Raw genomic sequence first — 24,630 nt, 5'->3', positions numbered from 1 at the left:
GCTTGTTTTGCAAATAAGCAAAGTGCTATTCTTGGTGAAAATCGATGTTGTCTTTAGTAGAGTCTGAATCTTTACCTCTTTTATATGTGTGTAAGTTTTTTTGCTGCCAGAATGGTCACATTTAAAGGTACAGGCTTAAATGAATGTATTCCACACTGCTTCCTCCTCCCGGACACACTTCCCTTCTCTCACAAAATCCGGATCCCTTTCTGTCTCCCCAACAGCTTTGTGTTGGAGAACAAAGGCTGAGCATGTGCCACTTCAGACAGCCTGGCCTGCTGTGCTCTGTGTTGGAATGGAGCCGCGTGTGTGTGTGTGCGTGTGTGAATAGTGTCTATAGGTCATATACCAAAATGCCATCAGTCTCTCAGTGAAAGAGACATCTGCACAGCCACCAAACAAAATAACAATTACCATCATAATGGCAGTGTGTTCACGCTTAAACACAAGTACTAAATAATTCAGCACTTTCTGTAGAGCCAGTGTGAAGCAATTTACTTTACTCCAGTATTGATGAGCAACTAATAAACCTGAATACACCCTCAAACTTCTCTACAATTTTCCCATGTTTGTTTCAAATTAAGATAGTTTAGAAATGTACTTCTACTTAATCTAGTTTGTGATTGTAAATTAACAGTTTGGTAATGCTTTTGCCTTTCTTATATATTTAAAATCTCTCTTTAACTGAGTGACCTACTTTTATATGTCTGTCTTCAGGGCAAAGTGGTGTAAAGTTTTATTCCCCTGCGTATCAAGGCTTCACTCACATTATATCAGGCCATTTGTGCAGAATTCAATTAGTGTTTTGCTTTTTTTTTTCATGTCTGAATCATAACACATTGTTCCTCACAGGAATGGGGTGTAAATGGAACTCGAATGCTGTCAAATCCCAGAATAGAAACTCTAGAAACATCTCTGAAGTTTAGAGACACTGCATTTTATATTCTTCTTCTTCAGTACATGTAGTGCTATAATAAGCCTGTTTTACCCAAGAGCAAAGCAGATAGAGGTAAAGAGAGAATTAATGTTCACGATCACGGGGTCTTTGTCCTGGTTCACTCAGGCTGTGTTTGTGAACAGATGGACCATTAGTGCACTCAAGCTTTACATCTGCACACTTCGAGCCTGGAATAGAAATAGCCAGTGGATTGAAGGTGACGTCACCAATGTCTTATATGACCAGGATGAACAGTAAAAGAGTGCATGAGACCACATCACCATAAACACATGCACAAGAATTATGCAGATAAATATTGTTTACAGCATATTTAAACTGCAATGCTCCCAAGCGCCGCTAGTGAGCAGCACTAGCAATTCTCTCTTTATTCTACACCCCTCCTCGTTGTTTTTCCTTTTGTCCTTCAATTCTCTCCTTTCTTCATCTGACATGTTTTTGTTTGTTTGTTTGTTGTTTTTAATCTGTAGTATTTTTTCTCGTTTCTCATGCTTTGTCTTCTTAACTGATGTGACTGTATTCTCTCTGTTACTGATATTATTATGTAATATTTTTTTTTTTATGATTTCACATGTGATTTCACACAGTTTTTCACACATATCTGACCTAAATCAGACATCTGCTCCATCAGCTGTGGCCGCTTGACAGATTCTCGTGACACTACCAGCAAACTGTTCACCTTGGCACTCGGGCAATGACATACGCACAAAACAGTCACTGCAGTTTTCCTCTCTGATCTTCCCACCGAACATTGTGTTATCTGGGTATAATGCCGTCAGTCACTGCCTCTTTTACTCTCCATGTTTCCCACCCAACCATCCAGTTCACACATACTCAAACAGCATGGCATATCAAGGGTTAAAAACCCCAACCCCACCCTTTCAGAATCTTACTGTGACCTAAATAATCCAAAATGGCTGCTGAGCAGCTTCATATATGAAAATGTATCTCACCCCTCCGTTTCTGGTTTTCCATCCATCTCCCTCTCTCTCTCTCTCTCTCTCTCTCTCTCTCTCTCTGTTCTTATTCTGTGTCTACGTTCATTCATTACTGCATGGACATGGCTTGAAATCATTTTGATGTGCTTTACATGTGATAATTTACCATTTTTGAGTGATCAAAAGCTAACTTTCATTGCTGGAGGTGCATTTTCATACAGAGAGATATATGAGGATGTTGTCAGCAGATTTCAAGTGCTGTGGTCTCTGTCAGGAGCATGGTGTTAATAGCAGGCACATTCGCTGTGTGTGGGTGTGCGGGTCTGGTGTGTGATCAGTGTGTCTCACAGTGTGTTTCTCTGCAGGGATGAGCTCTGTTAATCCTCTGTCTCTGAGCTTAACACTGATGAGATCAACCATTTGAGTTATTTATTTTATTTTTTTCAGCACGTGCATTTGGACGTTCGACCTCAGAATAGCAAAATGTGTGTCAAGGAGTTTTGAGCAACATATATATATATAAAATAACCCTGTTTTCTCCATTGTTTGCAGTGTTTGCTCATCTGCAATACGATTATAGGACATTTCCTATCAGATGTTAAATGGATGTTTATTAGATGCCTTTAAGATGTTGATGATTTAGAATGTATTTAAAACTTACATCTTATAGATCTATTTGAGTTTTGTACACAGCAGATGCTTTCCAGATCAAATGATCTTTAACAGACATCGTACAGTACTTGTGCTATCTGGGTTAGATTTGTCTTGTGTTTGAAAAAAAATTGTTGGACAATTTGGATTTTATTCCTCTACCAATCTCTGTCAAACATCTAGAAAGCATTTCTGCCTGGATGGAAATTTTTTGAGGAGGGATTAAGATCTTCTCAAATTCACCCGGATTCTAGCACAGTTTTACAGTAGTGACATCTGGAAAATGGTTATTTATGGCTGAAATGTGCTTTGATAATTCTTAATACATGCGTTTTGTAACATAATATAACAATGCATTTAGAACTGTGAGCATCTAAAAAAAAAAAATAATAATAATCAGATGATGCTAACCCTGAATCAACAAACAGAACTAACAATTATCGCTACATGTGTGACTGCATCATATAATAATTATGAATTAATAATATTAATGATGTTCATCGTCTAGCTGACTGTCTTGTATTATTTTTTTCTAAAAATCCTGTCAAACGTGCACAAACTGACAGTCACCACCATAAGCTACTACTAAATATTTTCTGTAAAGTTGCTTTGTAACGATTTGTATTGTAAAAAGCGCTATACAAATAAACTTGAATTGAATTGAATTGAATTGAAATTGAAATTGAATTGAACTGAATTAGCTATATTTCATATAATTTCTTTGTTAGTGGCAGGAATAAATGAATTTAAGATGCAAACTTTACATCAGCAGAACTGAACAGTGTATGTATCAGATGTCAGATTGATGTGATCATTGTTTAGTTGTTGACGCTAAAAAACAGGTCAGTCAGATAACTTGCTCTTCAGGTAGTGTTAAACAGCTAGTCTTGTGTTTCTAACAAATAGTATAATTGTATATCAGTGGTTCTTAATGACAATTTTCAGACAGATTAATATTTTTGTGTGTTAACTGTTTAATTGTAATATTTTATATTTTAATGGCTTCATTTTTTTTCTCAAGGTTGATGAAATGCCTGGGGTCACAGCCAGATCAGTCTGTCTCCTCTAAATTGCCAAGCGATTGCTTCAGTCATCACTTAAACACATTATTCAGCTTAAGGGCACAGATAGCCAATCAGCTATGAGAACTGGATGTAGCTGTTAGCTGATTGGAGGAAGTGTGTGGGAGTCTCCAGGTAAAACAACTCACCCTTGTGAGAGAAACAAGGTCCCTACTGTTGTCTCCCCTTTTGTTGAAGTCAGCAACATTAGATAGATAGATAGATAGATAGATAGATAGATAGATAGATAGATAGATAGATAGATAGATAGATAGATAGATAGATAGATAGATAGATAGATAGATAGATAGATAGATAGATAGATAGATAGATAGATAGATATTCTTTATTCTTTTTTGATGAGCATAGGAAGTCTGTTCATCTGAAAAGACGTCTTCATCCCTGTTATTTTACAGTCACCCTCATTAGCCTTTATGAGAGCAATCGCAAACACACGCTTCAGATTACATGGCTGTGTGTAAAGCGTGTACAGTGTGGAATCACACTTGCATGGCTGTTTAGAGCAGAACCAAAGAGAGAGGCATCTTATCTCATCACTCTGCCCTTCATCTGTCAGTCTGTCACAACTCAATTAGCTTCAGGCTAACCCCACAAAATGGCGTCCGTCACCTCATCATCACCTCATGTTCACATTCAAATACAGAGAAGCCAGTGGATGTGATAACAGTGGTGGTTTACGAATGGAGTGACTGCAAGTGAACTAAATAAATATATGTTTTTGCATTAGATATCAAACCTTGTGGCATGCATTTCAAAGAAAGTTCACACTTCTTTTAGACACTTCCTGGATGTCAAATATTAGTGGAACACGTTCACAGTTGCTCTGCTTTTACTTAATACAGCCTCTAAAATGCAGTTTATTGCAGAAATGGCTATTACTGTGATGCTATTAGATTCATAATTAATGCATATGTGCAGAAATACATTCGGGGCACTTGAATTATGTCTGAAAATGAATCACTGGTTATGTGAGCAAAGTATTTCCAGTGGTAGGTGATATTGTACAGTTTCCGTTTGATGTATGTTGTGTAAGGATTCACCACATTACCGCCCACACATAATTCATGCATGAATCGCTCCAGGAAAAAACACCCACTTTCTGCTGCACGATAGTTTAGTATGTGAATGTAGGGCAGTTTTCATGGTCATAGTCAGGGCTGATGTGATTGATATGATGACAGGCTGGGTCACTGTGTGAGGTCACATCCTCTTGAAGGCTTCAGGCTGTGCGTATCAGTTTGATCAACTGTATGAGTATCTGTTACTTTAGGTTTGTCTGATCAAGCTGTGTGCATCAGAGCGACTCGCTGACTGACAGAACTAGATTACAGTATATTGTCTCTCCCTTTTTCTTTGCCGGCTTGTATCGACTGTGACATCAGTCCAGTCAGTTGCTCGACCCACAATCAGACGGCAGGGAGGCGTAATCAGGCTACATAAAGGAATAGGGGAGGGCAGGCCCTGCACAGACAACAACACATTTCTCTAGTGACCGACTGAACGGTTAAGCCCTACCCACGCTCACCCCCTCACCCACTCACAGCTGTTTTGCCATGATTATTAAAATATGAAAAAAAAAAGAAAAACAGAGATTTTTTTTTTATTTTTATTATTATTTTTATAGCACACACATCAGAGAATAACACACTCTATACAAATTTGTTTATATAAGCACTATATACAATGGACCAGCATGGTTTATTATATATTTTCCTTATAGTTTCCTCTTTGCTGTGTGTAAAATGAAAGTCTATGCCTGTATTTGACAGATTTGGTCAGATTTGGGAAAAAAAAAAATCAAGTGTTGTACTAAACATTTTTCACTTTTGTTTTATCTGATAATGGCATTAAAGATTAAATGAACTATTAAATTAGCTCATTCATGTTAGATATCATGAACTAGAAATAAACAAAAAAATTTGTCTGCAATGGGTTCAAATAATTTATCAATATATTATTATTATTATTATTATTATTATTATTATTATTATTATTATTATTATTATTATTATTATTATATACTTATGTGTTTCAATATACATGTATAAATATATAATTACATTATCAATGTAATATAACATTATTAATTATATAAAATTATTTATAAATCAGGTTGTTTCATTATTGTCTGTTGGTTACTTCCTATAAGTTCATAAGAGATGATGTGAATCTAATTAATGCATTTTGATAAAGATTATATGTGGACATTAGTAAAATAACACAATGGTAAAAAAAAATAATTGCATATCAATAAACTGTTTAAACTGTACTAGTAAACTAGTACTTGTTTCTATATACATTTATAAATATATAATTACATTATTAATGTAATCTAACATTATTAATTATATAAAAGTTATTCATAAAATATGTATTTTTGTTCATTGTTAATTCATATGAATTCATAAGAAATTATATCAAACTAATTTATACATGTTGAAAAAAATATGTAAGAATTAGAAACAAAAACAGTAAATGTTCACAAAGTAAATTTCAGATAATTAATTTATATTATTATTATACATTTATATATTGCACACACATCCATTTATATCTCTAATATAACAAATTAGTAAATGTTAACAAATACATTTAATATTATTGTTGTTGTTTTTATACAAAGGGTATTTTTATTATTATTTCTGTTATACTATAAATATTATATACAAATATATTAAACTACATGTATTATATTGTGTAATTAACTTTGTATTGTATTGTGTAATTAAATATTATATACATTATATCTGTAATGTTACCTTATAGAATCTTATTGTAAAGTGTTACAAATTAAATAAACTATTAGAGATTTAATTGAAAAGAATCAGTTGACATTTTCTTCCTCATTGTAATTGACACAGTATAAAAATAAAGATTATCCTTTTATTGCAAGCTATTTTCATTCCACTGTTCACCCTACGAAATGTCGTCATCCCTTCTTTGTCTGTTGCCATAGTTACCTTGCTCCTTGTTCATGATGAGGTTCCTCTCCCCCATGTGTGTGTGTGTGTGTGTGTGTGTGTGTGTGTGTGTGTGTGTGTGTGTTTGTGGTTGTGTGTACATGCTGCAGGCATCTCTCCATGCGTGCCATACATACTTTGATACCTGCTAGAAAAAAAAGAAAAAAAAAAGACAAATAATAAAATAATAAAAGCCTGCAAGGAAACATGAAGGAGATATTCAGAAGAAATATGATCAGAAGGAGTAAAGGGGGATGGTGCAGACCGACAATAATCTTCTTACACTGATGCCACACTGTATGCAGCTTTAAACATTATAGTTTTTGGCACAGAGCTAAAAGAAAGACAATAGACTTAGTGGGTTGCATATGATTATTTTCAGTACATTTCCTACTCCACTGACCTGCAAAATGCTCACAGCTGCTGCACAGGTGGGTTAAGCTCGGGCTAGAAGCCTGTGGTAGTGAAATGCATACTGGCACATAGCTTTAAGGATGCAAGGTTGCTATGGAAACGGCCACGGTGGATGGAAGTGGGGGACAGAGCAGTTTTATGAACCCATGCTCTGCGGAGCCTCTGCGGTCTATGAATATTATATAGGACAAGGACCCACTCCACTGACAAGAATCTATAAATATAGACAGCCTTTGAAAGAAACTGTATAGCAGAAAAAAAGGAAGGTATTTGGGAGAAAGGAGAGAGAGAGAAAGAGGAAACTGCTGGTGGTGGTATACAGGAAAAGCTGACGTCATGTTGCGCTAATGGGGCAACGAAGCATTGCTTTTCTTAGACGACTTCATGAATCTTTCACACCCCTTGCAATCTGCTAAATGCCTAAAGGGAAGAAAGGACAATTTTCTAAGTTTCATGTTTTAGCTACAGTTGCTGGTGGTGATTTTCTAGACGTCTATATTTGATTCTGTTACTTCAGCCCTGAATTGTCCCTTCACAAAGAGTATGATTGACAGGTAATCTGACCAGTCATAACATAGATTCCACCATTGTGTCCGACAAAAAACTAATTAGACAGAAAAGTAGATTATCTTTGGTGGACTTTAACATGAAAAAATGATGTGTACTGACGTCTTTCCACGGTTGCAATAATACCTTCTGATGTTCATTTATGTTTATTTTGTAAATATAAAAATATGATCGGTTCACGCACGGCTTGAATTGAGGTGCTACAGCGATCTGTCATGACTCATTAAAGAGCCACAAAACTATATTTATTGTTTGAATTTCTTACAAAATGACAGTTTGAAACCTGAGACCTAGTTTCATACCAGAAGTAACCTGCACTGTCTTGTCTGTCTCCTCTTCGCTTTGCCAAGTATCTTTCATACTGCGTGAGACAATCATGTGTAGCGAGAGAGTCGGATATATCGGACATAGCAACAGTAACTAAAGAGGTTTTTTGCAGGTTTTTTTTGTGAAGGCACAGTTGACTCATTGTTTCCTTGTTGATTTGTATATGATTCATTTCCTTTTGGATTTCATCTTTCTCTACCAATCCTCATGACCAGATGAAGAGAAAGACAGTCACTCCACCCCCCTCCTGTTCTCTTAAGGTCTCAAAATGTCTTTTTGGATGCTCAAAATCCCTGTGTTGGGGGGCGGGCTCGGCTAACAGCCTTGTTTCCATGGCAACGGCAGCTGCAGGGTTTTTTTTTTTTTTTGGAGGCTGTTGACTCCATATTCCCTGTGTGTGAGCAAGGTGGGGGGAGGAACGGAACGGTGGGGTGGGGTCCGGGCGCTCGTTCGCCTGGCAGATGGAGTCCTTTTATTCCGGCTCTTGTTTTCCCACTGAATGACTTCAGTGCTGTCTTACAAAGCAAAGAGATGCAACAAATCTGCATCCAAAAAAGAAAAATAAAAAAAAAACACCAAATCATCCGGCATGCGGTTCTGTGAGCAAATTATTGTAGCTCTTTTGAGAAGTACATTAGAGCCACCTGAACAAGTTATTTTTAAAGTTTGAATGATTTGAAAGAAACTATCTGCTGAGTGTGAAGGACATTATTGGTCAGCTGATCTATTACGAATAATTATCTGCAGTGTTCTAAGAGGAACCGACCTTTCCCTGATGGAATGACCGGTGGCTCTGTGCAATGGCAGCTGAAAAGACCATCTGCCCTGCTCATGCGTAACAATGCTTCTGTTTGTGCGGGGCATTTACTGGCAAGGCCACGTGATTTACAGGCTCTGATCAATGACTTTGTTTATGCAGGCAGCTCTGATTGAACCGCCTAAACGGTGCCATTGAATGTTGCCAGATAGTGAAGCCTTTGATTTATGTATGTATGTATTTATGTATGGAAAAGTATTATTTGGAGCAATAATAAAAAAATAAAAAAATAAAAATAAAAATAAAAATAATAATAATAATAATAATAATAATAATTATTATTATTATTATTATTATTATTATTATTATTATTATTATTATATTTTTCTATATATTAATAATAAACAACATATGCCTTAGATTCATTAAATGTTTGTTAATATAAGTTTTTTTTTGTTTATGTTGTTTCATAGTAGATATCAAAAGGCATTTAAAATGTTACAAAATTTTATTTCAAACATATACTGTTGTTTTGAACCTTATATTAATTAACAAACCCTTAAAAGAGCGACTTTTAAATAAATACATAAATGAGCAGCATAACTGAATTCAACATTAATAATAAGAAGAAATTATTCTTGAACAGCAAATCAGCATAGATAGATAGATAGATTGGTTGGTCTTTCATGCCGCCCTGCATGTGATTTTGTTGAGTTGCTGATTTTCTGCAGAATCTCTGTGGCAGAGAGGAAATGGAGAGTTTAGTGCTGAAGCAGCTGCTGTCTTGGAGTGCTGCCCGTCTGAAGCAGTGTGTTAATGCTATCATGTCCTGATACAACATCTTAGACAGATTATGTAGGGACAGCTTTTTATAGCTACAACACCTTCAATTGGATAGTGCAAACAATAATGGCAGATAGATAGTCCTTATTATTCTGATAAATAATATATCTGATATATAGGATATCTAACCTCTAATCTGCTTTTTTGTTGGTTTATTTAAGGCTAAGACTGTGTCCTATCTAAAAACTGAGCTAATGGAATTGTAAGAAATGATTTTGTATACTGGATATTTCTGTTCACCCCAATGAGGTCAGTGATTTGTGTTGTTTGCTGTGCATGTGGAGGCTGTATTATGTGCATCTCACACGACTGATTCTGATCGCATGCTGCTGTTTCTCAGAATATTGGAGTCCTTCTCTCATCACCAAGGCAACGGCTGCAGTTGTGTGAGATGACGGCCATTTTGTGGGGGAGAGGAAATGGCTTGGCTGAGAGCAGGTCTGCTTTAATGAAATGGAGGGTTAAACCTTTAAAGAAACTCATCTAATTTGACCATGTTCTCGGCTTTACTTGATACAATCTATAATGTGATTGTGTAAGTGAATCCAAGATCGCGTGACCTTCACTTCAAACCACTCTCTGGACCGGAGGTAGCATTACTAGTTAAGTCAGTAGTCACTTTAACATAGAAACCTACATTATTGTGTGTGGCTGACACTTTGTTCATAACATTTCAATATATGTTGGTTTGTAATAGCTGGTGAGTCAGGTGAATACATGTTCTATGTGTTTTTTTTTTTGTTTGTTTTTTAACCTGAAAATGAGAGCAATAATTTCCCCCACAATTCATTTAGACAAAGCAGCAATTACTCTTAATGTCCCTGAACGTACGAATAGCAGATTGGGTTAATGGTTTTGAAAGTAATTAAATATTTCAAATGCTTTAATATGAGCAGGTGTTTAAGATCTTGCATGGGCTTTAGAATACATCAGCCAGTTTTATTCATCTTTTGATTGGACGGTTTTCTGGAAAGTCTTCAGTTAGTAGTAATGTGAAGAGTCGTGTTTCTCTATCATTTGGAGTGCCTCTGTACACGTAGGCTGTGTCTCTGCTATATATGGATACACCAGAACAAGAGCTGATGCCCTACTTCGGAAATCTCTGCAGAGCTCCTTCCTTCTGACGCCAGCATTCTTATTCTTCTTTCTGACCTGAATCAATAATGATTCTTTAAATGGGTCACAAACACATCCTGAAAACAAATCAATGCACATTGTATTTCTTTTTACTGCATTCATAAAACAAAGTATATAAAATATATAATAATAAATGAAAACAATTATATATACAATATATATATATATATATATATATATATATATATATATATATATATATATATATATATATATATATATATATATATATATATATATATAATTGTTTTTATTTATTATTATATATTTTATATACTTTGTTTTATTAATGCAGTGCAAAGAAATACAATGTGCATTGATTTTTTGATGTGCATTGATTATATTTTTTTTAAGTTATTTTAATTTACTGTTTTCCTGAATAAAAAAAAAAACAAAAAACATGCAACTGTTTAATACATAGTAATTCATGAGTTTCATGACAATGACCTTAAAATATAAATGTGATTATGAGTCATTAAACTTGTTCATAAACAACCATTCAAAACTTAGACTCTTAAGCTTGTAAAGGGTGCATTTATTTAAGAAAATAATAATAATAATAATAATAATAATAATAATAATAATAATAATAATATTGTGAAATATGATTACAATTGAAAATAACTATTTAATACTTTTTTCTTACAATAAATGTCCAGGAACTGTATTTATTTTATTTTATTTATTTATTTATATATTTTATTGCCTTTTAATGTCACTTTTGGTCAGTTTGTTTAATATTTGCAGAATGAAAGTAGCAGTTTCTTTTAAATACCTTATAGACCCCAACTTTTTGAATATAGTTGGATATGAGTCGGATGTCCACAACTGTGTTCACAGACAAAGCAATTCCAAAAATACAGCTCAGCCGTGACTGTGAGTTCTGACAAAATTTTATTTCAAATGTAAGTGTTCCAATAATAAAGTAAAACATAAATCAACAGCAATATAAATGTTAGCTAACAAAAACAAAAAGGGTAACATGAGGTGCTAAGCATTTCTTTAAAAGGAATCACAGCCAAATACAGGAAAAGTAGCCAAGCAGCAGACATACATTTATATATATATATATATAGATAGATAGATAGATATTCATAGTCAAACAGACAGAAGTGGCATTCCAGTATCATTACCGACTGATTGGAATTACAAGCACAGAAAAGTACAGCAAGATGTGGGGAGGGGTGGTACTCTAAAGACAGTAAGTATAATATGTTATCTTTCAAAGTTTTAGGTGACTGGAGAAAAGGAAAGTTCAAAGTGTAATCAAGGGGGAAAACCACAAAAATATGCACATACTGCACAAGCCTTAAGCTACGATTGCGTGTTTTCAGAAGTTGTATATGTACAGTTTGGTTAGTTAATGATTTTGAAGGTTTTCTTCCTACAACACTACACTTGATCTTTTTTCTATCTTTTGTTGTTGTTGTTGTTGCTTTTTATTAAAAATACTGAAACATTCCTGTAACAGCCAGCCCTTGTGGCTCTAATGTTTGTACAGACAGGTTACACATTTTATATACACTATGGTTGGTGCAGAACAATGGACAGAATCCTTCCATCTAAGATCCATTCAAGTACAGTGTTGCACTGAAGTTAGTCATTAGTCTTTCCACATGTTCATTCTTTGTTTCTTTCTTTTTAATTTACTTCAAGTTTTCCATTAACTCTTAGTGCATTTACTTTGACAAAAGATTGAGATAATCTTTTCTTGCATTTTTAGGATTCTTTTACCAAGCTAACAGGAAATAAATGCAAAGAATAGTTAATGTTGTTAACCTAACATTCAGCTCTGCTTAACTAGCTATTAAGAAGTTAATGAAGACTGAATCTATTTTTAAATACCATGCCAACAGTGTCTCACCGAACATAAATGTATCCTCTTACCCCGAGATCTAATTAAATTAACTTTCTTGTGCCCTCTTTTTTCTTAGTATCCCCATTTCACTGCATAGTTCAGCTCAAAACCTTCATCCAGTCAAGGTGACAGTTGTGGCACATTGTTAAAAAGCCTACAAGCGTTACATTTTGTAACCACAAGAAGCATCTACTTTGCATCGAGAGAAAAAAAAAAATCACAAAAAGAAGGCTGAAACATGACATTTAGAAAAAATAAAAGAAGAAATGTATATTTTCTTCTTGTTTTAGTAAAGCTATTTACAGGACAGTTATCTGAAGAGCTTCAGGGATCTGAACACACCTCCTCTTGTTCAGTCATTCTTTCTGTTTCAGCGACAGCAAAACAGTAAATACTTCATTTTTGGGGTTATTGAGTAAGATATTGTAATACAAGTCAAAATACAATAAATAAAAATGAGGAAATCTAAGACAAACAAATAAAAGCCTCACTAAAAAAGAGCCTTAAATCTAAAGATGGTTGATTCTTTAAACAAACCTTAAACTGTTTGTTTAAAGAATCTTTTTTTTCTTTTTCTTTTTTGAGGGGAGATGCTCAGATCCTTGCGACATATTTCTGCAGCTCTGATAGTGCTTCCACGCTTCTGTCTTACTTCTTGTCTTTCTTAGTAGGCTTCTTCTTGCTGGCGGGCGTCTGAGCTGCCTTGGGGGCTTCGACAGGAGGAAGGGCTTGGGGAGGGGGAAGGGCCTGCTGGGGTACCTGCTGCTGAGGGTTGGCCGTGAGGGTGGCGGTGCTGCCTGGGATGTAGACGTTCTGGCGGTAGTCTGGGCCATACTGTGGATTGTAGCGAGGGCCGAGAGTTGCAGCGGCTTCACTTGCTTCTGAGAGGAACGTTAGGATGAGAAAGAAAGAGGAAATAGAAGGAGGTATAGAGACAGGAAAAGAACAGGAGACAGAGAGATGGAAAAGGTTATAGATGGGTTGGTTCGGCACAGAGCTCATAATTCAGTCACTCAGAAACCGCATTGCAGCTCCCTTAGTGACCTGCTTCTGCCTGCCCATCCCCCCATGCATTATGTATGCCGTAACATCGACACACATCACATACTCAGCAACGTGCTTAGAGAACTGAAGACATGTATATACAGGAATAACACAGTGAAAACATTTTCACAGTTCTTGTGAAATGCATTGCAAATGTAAGTGGCATCGTCATCTAACAGCAGTGAGGCAGTTCTGCCTTTGTTACCACATCAAAAATCTGTTCCTTTTTTCACAAATTCATAATTAAATTGTAGTCATGAAATTGTTAACCTAACCAAACCCACACGTTAAAAAGAAGTGCACTTAACAGTACTGAACTTGTAGTGTACTGTACATACAAGCATAAATTCTAAACAGCAGATTTACATGATATTAATTAAATAAAAGGCTACTTAAAGGGATAGCTCACACAAAAAATAACCACAACTATGACATAATTTACTCGGCCTTAAGTTGCTGAGTTTCTTTCTTCTACTGAACACATTGTGTAGAATGTTGGTATCCAAACAGCTGATGGTAGCCATTGACTTCCATAGTATTTTTATTTTTTTCATACTATGAAAGTCAATGGCTACCGGCAACTGTTTGGATAACCGCATTTATGTTCAACAGCTGAAGAAACTCTTACAGGTTTGGAACAACTTGAGGGTGAGTAAATGATGACCTATGAACTATATATAATTTTAAGTTTACTCACAAAAAAAAAGAGTAGATTTCGTGACTGTTTCGTAAAACACTTCAGATACATTAAAAGAGCACAGACTGTCATCTAGGCTAGAGAACAACATCAGTACAGTCATTCTGACTGCAGCTGTGGAGAGGAAAAAGGCTCCTTTGTCTCTTTACACTCAACTAATTTGACTCTCTAACAGTCAATAAATAGTGAGATCCATTTTACTCTGGAAGACACACTCTCTCTTCTCTTTCTTCTCTCACTCACTACTTATCTCCCTCTTTCCTTACATCATCCAGTTATTACCGGTCTTCAGAATCTAATCTTGAGTACTGATACATCCAATACAATATATGTGGACATACTTCCCTGCTGTAAAGTCCAGCATATGATGTGTTTTGGATGCTGCTGGGCTGATTTGCCCCCAACGGGTTCCTTAATTAGCTTAATCAGTAAGATTATCATGAAATTTTAGCTTGTAAAGCTGATCAGCATGAAGGATATCTCTGGCAGATTTTTTCTTCACTTTATAAGGAAAATGTTTATCTTGTTGGCTATGCTTTTATTTCTGGTTCGAGTCTGTGCTAATGCTTTCTCCTCATTCTCTTATTCGCTCTCTTTTTAAAAAAGATGGAATAATAAGTGAGATTGAGATTCACCGTTCACTGCTGCCATCATCGCCTGGAGCTGTTCAGCTTCGGTAGGGGGGTTGGGCCACGGTCCTGTTCCTGCGATCACGCCAGCGCTGGCACCTGCCTCATCAGGACGAGCTCCAGCCCTATATGACAGAGAACAGGGTTAGTGACTCAACACACACTCAAACACATTCATGGTGCTTTTTACTCGCATTTCTCCTCTCACACATATATGAGAACAGCAGCCACTGGGTTTGCTAGCATAAATGTACCCGTTTCATTAGCTGAGACAGCCATTTTGTGTGACAGGGCAGGACAGTGCAGTGTAGTCTGAAAATGGAAGCTAAAGTCGAAGAAGCAGTGGTAGACATGAAGTAAACAGACAGATACATTGATCAGAATACAGTTGTGTCTGTTTATACCATGTGGCTTGACAACAAATACACTTTGCCCTTCAATCAAGTCACAATTAGCATTATTTAAAGGGTTAGCGCGCCCTATTTTTTTTTTTTTTTTTTAATTACTCACCCTCATGTTATTTCAAACCTGTATAAACATTATTTTCATCTGTAAAATGCTAAATAGAAAATATAGTGCCTCGCATATCCAATTCATATGCAGTCTAGTATAGACCAGATATATATAAATAAATGAATAAAAAACACCTAAACAGCACTCAAAATTGCATCCTTGGAAAATGTTATTAGCTTAGCAACGTTTCGGTCAATTGATGTTCTCAGGCTTATAAAACATGTAAACATATCAGCAAATGTAAATTTGAGTATTTACAGTGTAGATTTTTTTTATCATTATTATTTAATTAAACAATTGTCATAAAGGTTTATAGTTTGTCCCTCAAGCTATTGTCTACTCTGTTATTTTGAGTACTGTCCAATCAAATTAAAGCTGTCAAAAATAAATAAAAAGTAATAATAAAAAAAGATCTTCTGATAAGCTTCAGATAAGTATGTTAATGGACAAAGGAAAATACGTTTATTAGGAAAATGTGCACGATGCCCTTATATTAAAGTCTTTCAATGTGTTTTTAATTTGGGTAGAAATTTTTATTCATTTTTTTTTTTTTTTCAAAGATGCAAGTTTGAGTAGTTTGTTGAATATTTTGTGTTTCTAAGAAGAAAAAGTCATACAGGTTTGGAATGACACAAGGTCATTCTTTTTTTTTTTTTCTTTTTTTTTGGGGGGTGAACTATCACTTTAAGTATATTTTGGTTATTACAGGCTGCTCAGTTTTAAAATGGCATAACTAAAAAGCAGATTTTTACTCTCTTTCTCTGCCCACACAAACAGATTGATAGCAAAGTCCGTACATAAGGACAGAAATTTTTCTCTACTCTTTAGGGACAGACTTCACAGACTTGGCTCTACAAAGCCAAAACAAATCAAATTGGAACAAACAAGTTTACTAAGCACAGGTAAACACACTGCAATGACAACCCGCAGAGCAAGATGCAACAAACAGCTCTCAGCGATGCACACACATCCAAAAGCCTTATCCTCAAATGAACCAACTGCATGTAATTTGTGTTCACATTTATATGTGTAGACTGGACAGCATGTCGCTGGAAGCTGCAGGACACATAATCTGTAAGACCTAAACACAGCATTCCACTAGAAGGCTACACCAGGTGAAGTCAAACGCTACCACACACTAGCCTTCTCTTCGCCTTCACTCTACCTGGACTTCTCGTATGGAGTCCATCTCTGCTGCAGGGTGTGGAACCTGTGTTGGCTGAAACATAAGCACAGGAGCATGCAGCTGTCACTTAATCACCCTGCGTCTGACCAGAGCACATGGATGGGTGAGAACGTCTTTGGGTTTCCTTCACCTTTAAACCTTACATACTCTTAAGACGTTGTGTCTCACAGGAAGTCGGATCACATTGATTACTGTCATAATATATTTGGTGTATTTGCAGGTTTTTCCCACCCATGTCATTTCTTTTGCAGGATATTCTTCACAGGATTTGTTTTGTAGGATTTTATTTTTGCAGGACTTTATTTCTTTTGCAGAACTTCTTTACAGGGTTTATTTTTGCACGATTATAGTAAATTGTCTTTGGCATTTTTAATATTTATATAATGGTGATAATGGGTTAAATATAAAGATGAAAACACTCTATATGTCTATATGGAAGGAAAATTTGTAAATTATGTAAGACTCTAATATAGATTGTATCTATAAATATTGTTTTCTTAACTATTCTTGCTGACTAAATGCAGAAGACAGTGACCATCAAACATTTAGTCACTCAAATATTTTCAGGTAATCTCAGATTTTGAAAACACTGAAGGAAGGAACATTACTAAATTACTGCATTTTCTAATCTAGATATTTTGGTATTTGCAAGACTCCACCACACGTCATCTCTCTCGGTTGCTGAAAAATGTATTAATACTTTAGTTTTTTTTAAGTATATTATTATTATTTGTTCATTTTAGAAGGTATTTGGTATTACTCAACTCTTCCTGCTGACTAGATTAATATAGTGGCCACCAAAAATGTAGGCACTCAACTGTTGACAGGTAATCCCAGACTTTGTTCTTTTATTATCTCATTCCAATCAGAGAGATTAAATGAAAATTATTACAAAACAGTGTACGTATTACCACGTGGATGATCTCAAATGTATTTATAGGTTTTGCTAGACACATAAACTGAATCCAACACTCACCCGCTGGGTCCAGGCCTCTGGTTTGGAGGAAATCGCCAGTCAGCATTAGGTGGATTTTGCTTGAAAATAAGAAAAAAAGAGAGATTTGTCAATACGTTTGTTCGTCATAGAGATTCATATCCACTATTGGTCCATCCTGGATCACAGGTCCTTCCATCCTGTCCTAGAAGGTTGCAGTTCTGAAACACAAATTTGAATTATTGACAGCAAAGTACATTTTGGTGCACTTCCTCAGCTTTTCCTCAGGACTATTTTCTGAAACTTCACATTTGCTGATACAGAAAAAAAAAAGTTGAAGGCAGTAGTCACAAACAGCAACAAAGAAGAACATAAAGTAGAAAATGGGTTATGGGAGAGTGTGTGTGAATAATTGAAACTTCGATCATGTTGCTGTCACGCATGAGTGCATGTACATGAGGAGGATCTGTATCAAACAAAATATGAGCTAACTTGTAGGAGGATTATGGCTAAAATATCAACCCTCTTTGGATTTTTTCATCACTTTGTCATATTTTCCTTAGTTTCCCATACAATTCTATTGCATCTCCCTACACTGAGTTGAGTCATTGTGATGCAAGATAGCATTCAAGCATGTGCAATATCCCACTTTGATCCTACAAACTCTATTATAGATTCCACAGAGACTGTCTGCTATTCGGAACTGTATGCATACAACTTCATACAACTGCTTCTGCTTTGTAAATCATATTGACTGTAACAATCTGCCTCACCTGACTTGAGCATTGGAACACAATATTTTCGGTCATAATTCTTCTCAGATTTATACAGTTAAATTCTCTGCTGAATCATTTGGTCTAGAAAAAGCTCAGATTGTGGCCCGATTCTTAATACACTTGGCATTATAGAGTGCTTAGTCCAAAATGTGAGTCATAGTAACTAGAGCCATTAATGACATACACAGCATGATTTCCATATAACTAAAAATGATTTTGAGAAATGGTGACAATAAAATTAATACTACAAATATATGAATCATGTATCATTTGTTTCACTAACATATGCAAACATTTTTTACTTAACGGAAAGTAACTGCATACACTACCCATCAAAATTTGCCGTCAGTAAGAATTTTTAAAATAAATTAATACTTCTGTTCAGCAGAGATGCATTAATTGGCCAAAAGTGACAATAAAGACACTTTCAATTGTACAAAATATTTCTATTTCACATATATGTTGTTCTTTTGAACATTCTATTCAGCATATAATCCTGAAGAAAATAAAGAATGTATCACGGTTTCCACAAAAAAAAAGGATCATATGACACCGAAGACTGGAGTAATGGCTGCTATCACATGAATAAATTACATTGTAAAATATGTAAAAATAAAATAAAAAAAAATACAAAACAGTTACTTAAAATTATAATAATATTTCACTGTATTGCCATTTAAATGTGTTTAAGATAAAAATAAGATGGGCATAGAAGACTTCTGTCTCATCAAACATTAAATAAATCTTACTGACACTAAACTTTTAAAATGTATATAAGGTAATATTTTCTGAAAATCTCACCTTCATGAGTGAGTGAGTGAAGAGTCTTTTTGATAGTCGCATGCCTAGAGTGCTCTGTGGGGCCTTTACAAACACAAAGTCGCTCCTGCTGGAGATAGTGGAGAAACCATGCGTGTATTTGTGTTTGTTGAAATCCCGAGAGGCCCCCACGACCTCCATGTATCTAATAGGACCATCAGTATTTAGCTGCAGGTGGAGGTCATTGTGTTGGTGCTCACGAGGTGTGTGCTTGAAACCGAATTTTTGCATGAGGCACATAACATAACCATGGTGACTTAGCCAGCGCACCACCAAAAAAATGATAACCAGGAATGAGACTGTAATAACGAAGGATAGTATGATTATAAGGTACAGAGTGAGGTTAGACCCTTTTGGACTTGTTGAGGTAGAGCTAATACGTTCAGAAGAGACATCTGAAGCTTTCTCAGCTAGGGTGATGTTAACTACCATGCTAGTGGAGAGAGAAGGCCTGCCGTTATCTTTTACAATCACATTGAAGCTAAAAACAGACTTGCTGTCTTCTGCTGTAAGTCTACGGGCTGTACGCAGCTCTCCAGTATGTGCACCTATATGAAACATTTCAGCATCATGCCCCGAGAGACTGTAAAATAACCAAGCATTGTGGCCACTATCGCCATCCACGAATGTGATGCGATTGAGTAGGTGTCCAATGCCAGCTGTGCTAGGTACCAAAAACTGCAGTGTCCCATCAAATGGGGGTGCAGGGTATATAAGGACAGGAGGATGATCATTTTGATCTATAATAAATACATGCACCGAAGTGTTGGAGCTTTGAGCTGGAGTTCCTCTATCAAGAACCTGCACTATGAATTGAAAAGCATTCAATTGCTCATAATCAAACTTTCTCATGGCATATATCTGCCCACTATCTGGGTTTATATATACATATGAGGACACAGACCTTCCAAGAGCTTCGCTCTCTAAAATTGAGAAATAAACGGTGGAATTCTCACCCAAATCTGGGTCTGAGGCTGACACGGACAGAAGGAGAGCATTTGGGGCATTGTTTTCGGCTATGTCCACAGAGTAGGAAGGCTGTGAAAAGACTGGGGGGTTATCATTAACATCTGAAAGACGTAACACAAAAGATTCCTGGGAGGAACGGGGTGGGGAACCAGAGTCTGTGGCAGTCACAGTAATAGTGTATTCAGCCACAGCCTCTCTGTCCAACAGGCCATCGGTCATTAAAGTGAAAAGCCCTTTATATGGCGAACTCATTTTGAAAGGCAACCCATAAGGAATGTGCACACTCACATCGCCATTTTCCCCTGTGTCTTCATCTTTGACTTTGATCAGGGCAATGACAGTCCCTGAACTCACATTTTCAGAGATTACTGGAGAAACCACATTAATGCTGATAGCAGGAGTGTTGTCATTCACATCAATAATCTCGATTTTGATGTTGCACGAGCCCTCCATGGGAGGTATTCCTTTGTCTCTAGCAAGAACAGTGACGTCATATATATTAGCGAGCTCGTGATCGACTAGTCCTGTAACTCTAATTTCACCAGTCATAGAATCCACGCTAAAAAGTTTTAACACGTTGTCAGGAGTGTATTTATCAAACGTATAAGTTATTTCACCATTTTGACCATGATCGGCATCAGAGGCATTAAGAGTAGCAACTAACGCTCTATGAGGTGAATTTTCTAAAAGCATGATTCTTTTTGTAGGATTATGAATGTGTGGCGCGTTGTCATTGACATCTAGAATATTTATAAAAATGGCACTGTTGCCGGACTTTTCTGGACTGCCGCCATCAACTGCAGTTAAAATCAATCTATATTCGCTCGTCTTTTCTCTGTCGAGAGGCTTGTTTAAGACTAAGATTGGGATTTTGCTTCCGTCGCTTTTAGTGTCTACTTTTAACATAAAACAATCGTTTTGACTAAGAAAATAAGCGCGCAGTGAATTCACACCCACGTCAGGGTCGTGCGCACTTTCTAAGCGGAATATTGTGCCTGGCGCAGCCGCTTCTGAAATTTCCAAAGAAGTGTTTCGACTTTGGAAGAGTGGCGCGTTGTCGTTAACATCCACAATTTCAACCGTAACGCTGTGCATTTCCAAAGGAGTTTGAAGAGAAATCTGAATCCGAGTGTGACAGTGTAAACTTCCTCCACACATACTCTCTCTGTCCACTGTTTGCTTGACCACCAAAGCTCCAGATGTCAGGTCTATGTCAAAATAATTACCATTAGATTCCGATATGACTCGCATCTCTCTTTTAAGCATTATATGAACGTCCATTCCTAAATCTTTAGTCAAGTGGCCAATAATTGTCCCTGGTTTAGAATCCTCAGCCGTAGAATATAAAAGTTCCGAAGCGTGCGTTGCAAAACACAAAGAGTTAAAAACAATCCAAACTGCAGCCCAGTCCAAATGTCTCTGAAAAAGCTCTTTAAGCTCCATTTTCACTAGTAGCTAGAGACTTCTTTGGGGGTTTAATTCATGCATATTCTAAACCCGACTATACGTTGTTTAGTAAATGAGAAACACGATTTGTTTCATATCCATGATCTCCACCATTTGTTCTAAGTTTCTAAACTTACCATACAGCTCTTAAGAGCAACAAGCATGTGCGGGTCTACGAGAAGCGTTAAAGGGGTGGGGATAAAAACATGCGTTTCTATTGGAGGAAAGTTACTTTGCTTAGACAAAAGCGCGCAAGGAGCTGTCCAAGGTGCTGATAGTCCGTCACTCTCTCAGTTACTCATAAATAATGCAAAATGTATAAATGTAAAATGTGTCTCACCTGTTGGCTCTCAAACGTCCACGCGCTGTCTGGTAATGACGCATCGAGCACGTTTAGTGTGTCTGTAAAGTTTGTGGTGCTGCTGGGTTTAACGAGGGTGAGATCACTGAATTCTGACATTGGAGAGAGATAGGAGCCAAAGGACTGACTCTGAGACATCATGTCTCCTCCCAGAACCTCCACATACTTAATGGGCCCGTCAGTGTTGAGCTGGATCTGCAGGTTTCTGTTGGGGTTCTTGTATTCAGAGTTTGTCCTCCTGATACAGCAGCTTCTACTGCCTCGTGCACATTTCACCAGTAAGATGAAAAACGTCAATATACAAAACAAGGACACTGAAGCCAAAGAGATGATCAGATATAATGTAATTTTGCCAGTTTTCTTGTTGGGCTCGATCGTTTTCTCTCTATAGTCTGAGACTGGCTCATGAAAGCCGTCCTCTATTAATATATCCACTGTGACTGTGGTGGACTGGATCGGTTCTTCATTATCCTTTATTTCTATCAGCAGTCTCTGAGAGGAGTCGTCGTGCTCTGAAACAGCGCGTTTTGTCCTCACCTCTCCCGTATGTAAATTGACACTGAACAGAGACGCGTCCGTGGCCTCCGCGAGCCTGTAGAACAGCCAGGCGTTATGACCCGAGTCTGCGTCCACTGCTGTTACCTTAGTAACGAGATGTCCTGCTTTAGCAGAACGGGGCATCCTCTGATGAGAGACAGACCCCATAGATGTGGACGGGTAAATGACAACAGGTGCATTATCGTTCTGGTCCAAAATAAACACACGAACGGTCGCGTTACTGCTTAAAGATGGAGAACCATGATCTTTAGCCTGAATGATGACTTCAAACACTTTTATTTTTTCGAAGTCAAACGAATGCATGCTAAATATGCTTCCATTGTCAGAGTTTATGTACATATGCGAGGATATTGGAGTATCCCAATTTTTAGGGTTCTCAATAGAGTATGATATTTTACCATTTACACCGACATCAACGTCTTGGGCAGATAACGAACAGATAATAGAGCCTGGAGTGTTATTTTCTTTTACGTACACATAATACACATTTTCAGAGAACTTTGGTGCATTGTCGTTAACATCAATAATTTTAACTGGAATTATTGTTTTGCTACTTAAAGAGGGCGAGCCTGAGTCATATGCGTTGATTTCCACGTTATACTCAGGGAACGATTCGCGGTCTAAAACACCGTTTGTTACCAACGAATACTCGTTTGAAAAAGATGGTTTTAAAATAAACGGAAGGTCAGACTGTGTCTGCAGACTGACTTTTCCATTGTCACCAGAGTCGATGTCCCGTGCGCTAATTAACGCTACAACTGTACCGCTAGGCGCGTCCTCGCGCACAGGGCTCGGTTTAGACGTAAGCAGTATCTGCGGTGGATTGTCGTTAATATCCGAGACTTCAATTTTAACTGTGCAATGGCCCTCCATTTCGGGGACACCTCTGTCTCTAGCTCTTATCTCAATGTTGTACATAGGAGTGGTTTCATAGTCCAACTCTCCGTTTAGTATAATTTCCCCGGTATTCTCATCGATGTGAAATAACGAGCGCAAGGCATCAGAAGTATGCTCTCCTAAGGAATATTTTATCTCTCCATTAGGACCTTCGTCCAAGTCATTTGCTTCTACTTTAAGAATCGTTGTGCCCTTTTTTGTGTTTTCAGAAATAGCCGCTTTGTAAACATTTTTCTGAAATACGGGGTTGTTGTCATTGTTATCCAGCACAGTGACATTAATTTGGGATGTTCCTGATCTAACCGGGTTCCCTCCGTCTAAGGCAATTAACATCAGCTGATGCATCGGTTTCTTTTCGCGATCCAGAGGTTTCTCCAGTACTAATTCAGGTACCTTTCGCCCATCTCCAAGATCTTTTATTTTTAAACTGAAACATTCGTCTTTACTCAAAGTGTACGATTTCAGTGAGTTACTGCCTACATCTGGGTCTACTGCGCTCTCTAAAGGAAAGCGCATGCCAGGGACAGTGGATTCTGCTATTTTTAAAACACGGTCCATCGACTGAAAATGCGGATAATTGTCATTAATATCCTGTATGTCGACTTCCACTCTGTAAAGTTGTAAAGGATCCTCGATAACGATTTGCAGAGGCAACAGACAATGTGCGTTTTCTCCACAAAGGATCTCTCTGTCGATTCTCTCATTAACCACAATCTCTCCTCTTCGTAAATCCACGCTGAAATACTGCTTACCTGATTCAGAAGCTATTCGCAATTTACGGTCATACAGCTCAGATATTTTCATACCGAAATCTTTTGCAATATTTCCAACGACAGCGCCGATATTTAATTCCTCGGGAATTGAGTAGCGAGTCTGTCCTTCTGTCGTATTCCACAAAAGAAGAAAGAGAAAAAAGAAGAGCAAATAATGCCTCCACCATCTGAATGTCACCCTCTTTGTCATTTTGATTTTATATCCAGACTTTTCGCCGTTCTAATAAAAACTAGGGATCCCACCGCGAACACAATTTCGCTTGTCCATTTTGTCTCAAAAATATGTTTGAATCCATTTTATCGGAGAGATAGCATCCTTCTTCTCCGCTTGCACTGAACGTAGTAATTTCAGTGGGGGAGGGAGTAGATCTCTTTGAACAATTCTGCATGTGATTGGTGCAGAGAACCATCGCAAGAACCAGTAGCAAAATAACTGCCTCTTAAAGGCGCAGTATCAGCACCTGCTGTCAAACTCACACCAAATAGCCTTGCAGTAGAAGGGTATGATATATCATGGGTCATATTTTATTTGTGCTTTT

At 36.9% G+C, this 24,630-nt stretch overlaps 1 long non-coding RNA gene and 1 pseudogene across 1 annotated transcript; one reads left to right on the top strand and one right to left on the bottom strand.

Moving 5' to 3' along the window:
* Positions 1-11,506: 11,506 nt before the first annotated feature.
* LOC127966761 (protocadherin beta-16-like) overlaps positions 11,507-24,630 on the bottom strand; it is a 54,061-nt pseudogene continuing 40,937 nt past the window's right edge.
* LOC127966765 (uncharacterized) lies at positions 14,883-18,807 on the top strand. Its single transcript, XR_008155696.1, has 2 exons — positions 14,883-15,003; positions 16,406-18,807. It is a non-coding gene; the product is annotated as an uncharacterized LOC127966765 (long non-coding RNA).

This window comes from Carassius gibelio, chromosome B10 (genome assembly GCF_023724105.1).
Source record: "Carassius gibelio isolate Cgi1373 ecotype wild population from Czech Republic chromosome B10, carGib1.2-hapl.c, whole genome shotgun sequence".
Classification (NCBI taxonomy): Eukaryota; Metazoa; Chordata; class Actinopteri; order Cypriniformes; family Cyprinidae; genus Carassius; species Carassius gibelio.
Note: the sequence above shows the minus strand (reverse complement) of the source record. Positions and strands in the feature narration are given on the sequence as shown.